The 5,371-nt window shown below is 44.3% G+C and overlaps 2 non-coding genes across 2 annotated transcripts; one reads left to right on the forward strand and one right to left on the reverse strand.

Moving 5' to 3' along the window:
* Nucleotides 1-483: 483 nt before the first annotated feature.
* Trnas-gcu (transfer RNA serine (anticodon GCU)) lies at nt 484-565 on the reverse strand. The gene has a single exon. It is a non-coding gene; the product is annotated as a tRNA-Ser (tRNA).
* Nucleotides 566-2,096: 1,531 nt separating this feature from the next.
* On the forward strand, nt 2,097-2,168 carry Trnaa-ugc (transfer RNA alanine (anticodon UGC)). Its single transcript has one exon. It is a non-coding gene; the product is annotated as a tRNA-Ala (tRNA).
* Nucleotides 2,169-5,371: the final 3,203 nt, after the last annotated feature.

The following is a 5,371-nucleotide window of genomic DNA, read 5'->3' on the forward strand; positions in this document are numbered from 1 at the left end:
AAGGTAATTATAAAATTTGTTCATATGTACCTATGTACTTTTTGAAACAAAAATACTTTATTTACTAAAGGTAATGTGCACGTTTTGTAAAAAAATACTTTATTTACTAAAAGGAAGGTGATATAATTACAGTTTTCGGTTAACTCATTATACTTGAATCTTAAAGTTTGATACGTATTTGTGTTTTTTATGTTGGTTACTATGACCATAAGTTATCTTGCCATTCTCTACTTACCTCTAGTGTTTGGGGTTTTCACTTTTTGTAATTTCCAAAGTATATAAGGTAATGTTTAACTATTCGTGTAATATGAACCATTGATACATTTTAAGTAGGTGGTAAAGAATAAGTAGATGTGAGTTGGATTAGCTAGTTAGGAAGCTTATTTGTGAAGCGATGAAACTTTGAACGAATTACAATTTACGAAGTCATTCAAATGCGTCTAATATAAACCGTCCCCATGCAAAACGTATTTAAAAATCGTTCGACGAGGATGGGATTCGAACCCACGCGTGCAGAGCACATTGGATTAGCAGTCCAACGCCTTAACCACTCGGCCACCTCGTCTTGGAGCAGATGTTTGTAAGTCTCTGTTTCTGTATACGTAAGCTTCATTACGACAGAATGATATGTAGAGGCGATTTTTAGCATTTTTTTCTTAATTGTGCTACCATCACAACAGCAATGATATAATGCAGATGACTTAAGTAGAATGAGTGAGTGCCAATGAGCACAACAACAAACTTCATTGTGTTCCGCACTTACTATTAGTCACCGCCGCTCTGCACAAATGAAGCTCTCAGAAGTGGGAGCTTCAGATGCCCAAGCGTTTAAAAGAAAATAGTGTTTTTGGTGTTGATCTGGAGCGACATAACACTTTTGTGTAAGCGTAAATTCCAAGCATCAGTTGGCGCTCTGGACAGAGTGCAAAATGATCGTCATATGAAATATTTATATAGTTTTAATTTTCAACCTTTGTCACTTACACTGCAAATAAACTGAAATAATGTTAATTATGTTCTACTTACTGATACTTTCATGAAAGGCATGAAAACGAACGGCAGAGTAAGTTGTGTTGGATGAGTAAACTATTGTGATGTAGTCTTCCCTCATGCAGATGGAATTCGTCGTACACCGTCAGCTTCTCCATCTTTGTCGATGTCTCACAAAGACCGCCCTATGACATGGATATCATCTCCTGTGTGGTAGCGTGTGCCAAGAGGAGGTTCCTCCGTTTTGGTGAGCGGGTCGTAATCACACTGGCTCGTATCGGATGAATACGTTGGACGTTATACTGTCTCCCATTCCCACGCACGCTGGAGCTCCTCCACGTGGGGGAGGAGTATTGTAGTGCGTTCCGACCACTTGCCATTTAAGCCTTGATCTACGAACGTTGTTCATGTTTTCTAAACATACTGTTAGGGCGTTTGAGCTGGATTCTTGCTCTTACACACAGTAGACACAGCAACTGAATCACTCGCCACCCACTGCACTACTAAAAGTGACCTGTTAGAATCTACAGACAGCGAGCACATATTTCACATATTTCATGTTACGGCAGTGCTGAGACTGCTCTTTATCCTATCTATGCATAAGATGAACATTGACACCGTAAGGTATATAGTTGTCCAGCAAAAAGTTTCTAAAAGAATTTCTAGCATTTATGCAACATTAACTCAGTAATGATACTCCAAATGGATGCACAAGTAGAAAGTTATAGTATTTAATTATGTGCACTTACTACTCCGAATTTATACGCAGGCAGTATTTGAAGGTGATATACGTGCTGCAAGGTCATTTTTTGATTAGATGCACACGATGTCGAATTTTCCGGGATCACACGACTATATAACGTCTTATGAAATATATGTATACTGCTTGGGAAAACCATTGTCTAGTGTCCTGTAGCATTTCCAGCAAACGGCATTTAAGAGCAGCCAAGTGTATTCTTGGCTGAAAAATTCGAGCGACATGTGAGAGTGAGCGCACGCATTCCTGGAATGCGGTACCGTTCCGTTCCCCCAACTGAGTCACGATCAGATAACGGCGGTGCCTTGTAGCTCGTCTTCTGAGCAGTAATGCCTAACAATATATGCGAGGGGATGTAGCTCAGTGGTAGAGCGTTCGCTTTGCATGTGAAAGGCCCCGGGTTCGATCCCCGGCATCTCCAACCAATTTTTATAATGAACTTCCAACTTCACTCAATAGCATTAGTAGTTACTCTGACAGGGGCAAGCGCGTGGATTCGAACGCTCGGAACTACACCAACATGTGCTCACAATGTAAATTGCTAATACCAAAAAGACACAGAAAACGGTGCTTCTTACCACGATACACATTCTAATGATTAACTATTAAAGGTGTAGGGTAGCAATTTTGGTAACGTGAAGGAAGAAAGAACAGACACAACTAAATGTCCTATCTTCCTGCTATGTTTCCATCTTCTTAAAATAACTGTGCTATCTGAATAACTGACCTGACAGTGTTGCACAGCTATTGGAAACACGGGTGCGGAGAATTTTTGAAATGTGGGCGAAGCAAAGTGAAACAGAAAAAATTTTGCACATCTGACTAAAGGCGCTTTTTTTCACATTCGACATCACTTGTCCAGTATCAAACTCCATACTAATTATGTTAACGACATCATTGGTATCCCTGTATCATAACTTCCCATCTGCCAAGGATACTGTAGTATATGCTTGTACTTTGGTGCAGAAAGTCGATTATATAGCACAGAGTGAAATCTGATGATGAAATGGAGATGGCGTAAGTCCACTTGTTTTTCACATTGTAGTCATACAAAAGCAGGGATCCTTCTCATGTGGAGCATATATTGGGTAAAGAAGTATAAAACAGGTTGACAATATTTTGGTCCTATTTCATAAACATTTTGTTTCTTCGTTTTACCAACATTCCTCTCTTCGACCTCGAATAGGCGCTCATTAAAACGTTTCTCGTGGTAAGACGCGTAGTTTTTAACACGAATGGCTGTTGGGATGATCGATTTTTGTTCTAAGCATATTTTTGTGGGGTTTCGAACGTTGTATGTAACAAACCTTCTTTGTCAGAACATAGATTATTAATATGGTTCAAATGGGTCTGGGCACTATGAGACTTAACTTCTGAGGTCATCAGTTCCCTAGAACTTAGAACTACTTAAACCGAACTAACCTGAGGACATCACACACATCCATCCCCGAGGCAGGATTCGAACTTGCGGCCGTAGCCGTCGCGTGGTTCCAGACTGTAACGCCTAGATGATTAAGTGCGAGTAATTTGCAAGTGGGTAGGCACCGTTATCAACGCTTGAGTATTGTTAATGACCTTGTGCCGCAGTGTGAACTCACCGTTTTATCAGCTGCATATATTAGAAATACTTTGAAATAGCTAACCTTCAGCTGTCATTTGAGAAGATAGTTACAAAACCCGTTCCGAGAAAATAGGACAGTTGAAATTACGTTGAAATACACTCCTGGAAATGGAAAAAAGAACACATTGACACCGGTGTGTCAGACCCACCATACTTGCTCCGGACACTGCGAGAGGGCTGTACAAACAATGATCACACGCACGGCACAGCGGACACACCAGGAACCGCGGTGTTGGCCGTCGAATGGCGCTAGCTGCGCAGCATTTGTGCACCGCCGCCGTCAGTGTCAGCCAGTTTGCCGTGGCATACGGAGCTCCATCGCAGTCTTTAACACTGGTAGCATGCCGCGACAGCGTGGACGTGAACCGTATGTGCAGTTGACGGACTTTGAGCGAGGGCGTATAGTGGGCATGCGGGAGACCGGGTGGACGTACCGCCGAATTGCTCAACACGTGGGGCGTGAGGTCTCCACAGTACAGCGATGTTGTCGCCAGTGGTCGGCGGAAGGTGCACGTGCCTGTCGACCTGGAACAGGACCGCAGCGATGCACGGATGCACGCCAAGACCGTAGGCTCCTACGCAGTGCCGTAGGGGACCGCACCGCCACTTCCCAGCAAATTAGGGACACTGTTGCTCCTGGGGTATCGGCGAGGGCCATTCGCAACCGTCTCCATGAAGCTGGGCTACGGTCCCGCACACCGTTAGGCCGTCTTCCGCTCACGCCCCAACATCGTGCAGCCCGCCTCCAGTGGTGTCGCGACAGGCGTGAATGGAGGGACGAATGGAGACGTGTCGTCTTCAGCGATGAGAGTCGCTTCTGCCTTGGTACCAATGATGGTCGTATGCGTGTTTGGCGCCGTGCAGGTGAGCGCCACAATCAGGACTGCATACGACCGAGGCACACAGGGCCAACACCCGGCATCATGGTGTGGGGAGCGATCTCGTACACTGGCCGTACACCTCTGGTGATCGTCGAGGGGGCACTGAATAGTGCACGGTACATCCAAACCGTCATCGAACCCATCGTTCTACCATTCCTAGACCGCCAAGGGAACTTGCTGTTCCAACAGGACAATGCACGTCCGCATGTATCCCGTGCCACCCAACGTGCTCTAGTAGGTGTAAGTCAACTACCCTGGCCAGCAAGATCTCCGGATCTGTCCCCCATTGAGCATGTTTGGGACTGGATGAAGCGTCGTCTCACGCGGTCTGCACGTCCAGCACGAACGCTGGTCCAACTGAGGCGCCAGGTGGAAATGGCATGGCAAGCCGTTCCACAGGACTACATCCAGCATCTCTACGATCGTCTCCATGGTAGAATAGCAGCCTGCATTGCTGCGAAAGGTGGATATACACTGTACTAGTGCCGACATTGTGCATGCTCTGTTGCCTGTGTCTATGTGCCTGTGGTTCTGTCAGTGTGATCATGTGATGTATCTGACCCCAGGAATGTGTCAATAAATTTTCCCCTTCGTGGGACAATGACTTCACAGTGTTCTTATTTCAATTTCCAGGAGTGTATAAAGTGCGCAGCCACGCGACTTGATACGGTTACAAATGGCGAGAGAGTGTGAATAATGAGTTCAGATTCCACTTTACATTCAACATTATATACAACAAGTAAATCCGCTTATTTAGGACTTAGAGTGTTGCATTGAATCACGGCGTTTGTAAGATTCGGTATCTGTTGCATTAACAACCAGAAATTATGTTTATAGAGGAATACAAGAGACAGTTATTGAAATCCTTCAACTCAACAATCAAATGCGACAACCTCACGTGCACAGGCATCAACAACTGAATAGAACAGACTGTACTGCACTCAAAAATCTTTGATCTCTTGCATGAGGTGAAATACAAATTACTAATGAGAACTGCGTAGAGTTGTCAGTCCTAACAGACAAGCAACACTCTGTGAAATAACCACAGAAATCAATGTGCGATACACGATGAACATATCTGTTAGACAGTACTGCGAAATTTGGTGTTGATGGGCTATGGGA

Source organism: Schistocerca gregaria, chromosome 6 (genome assembly GCF_023897955.1).
Source record: "Schistocerca gregaria isolate iqSchGreg1 chromosome 6, iqSchGreg1.2, whole genome shotgun sequence".
Taxonomy (NCBI): domain Eukaryota; kingdom Metazoa; phylum Arthropoda; class Insecta; order Orthoptera; family Acrididae; genus Schistocerca; species Schistocerca gregaria.